The sequence below is a fragment of the Tarenaya hassleriana genome, unplaced genomic scaffold (assembly GCF_000463585.1).
Source record: "Tarenaya hassleriana unplaced genomic scaffold, ASM46358v1 Cleome98, whole genome shotgun sequence".
NCBI classification, from domain to species: domain Eukaryota; kingdom Viridiplantae; phylum Streptophyta; class Magnoliopsida; order Brassicales; family Cleomaceae; genus Tarenaya; species Tarenaya hassleriana.
This window is the reverse complement of record NW_010972219.1, coordinates 188829-189148: the sequence shown is the minus strand read 5'-3', so window position 1 is coordinate 189148 and position 320 is coordinate 188829.

The window sequence follows — 320 nt, the reverse complement described above, 5'->3', positions numbered from 1 at the left end:
CCAGGAATTCCCAGACGTCTTTCCCGATGACCTTCCGGGATTACCACCGGGTCGAGAGGTTGACTTCGGCATAGACGTGCTACCTGGTACTAAGCCTATCTCCAAGGCCCCGTACCGGATGGCACCTACGAAGATGGCCGAGCTGAAGAAACAAAGGTCGATCCAGCCAAGATCAAGGCCGTCATGGAGTGGCAGTCTCCGACTTCTGCGACGGAAGTCAGGAGTTTTCTGGGACTAGCTGGCTATTATCGGCGATTCGTTGAGGGGTTCGCCAAGATAGCTCGGCCTTTGATGAAGCTGACGGGGAAGAACGTCAGGTT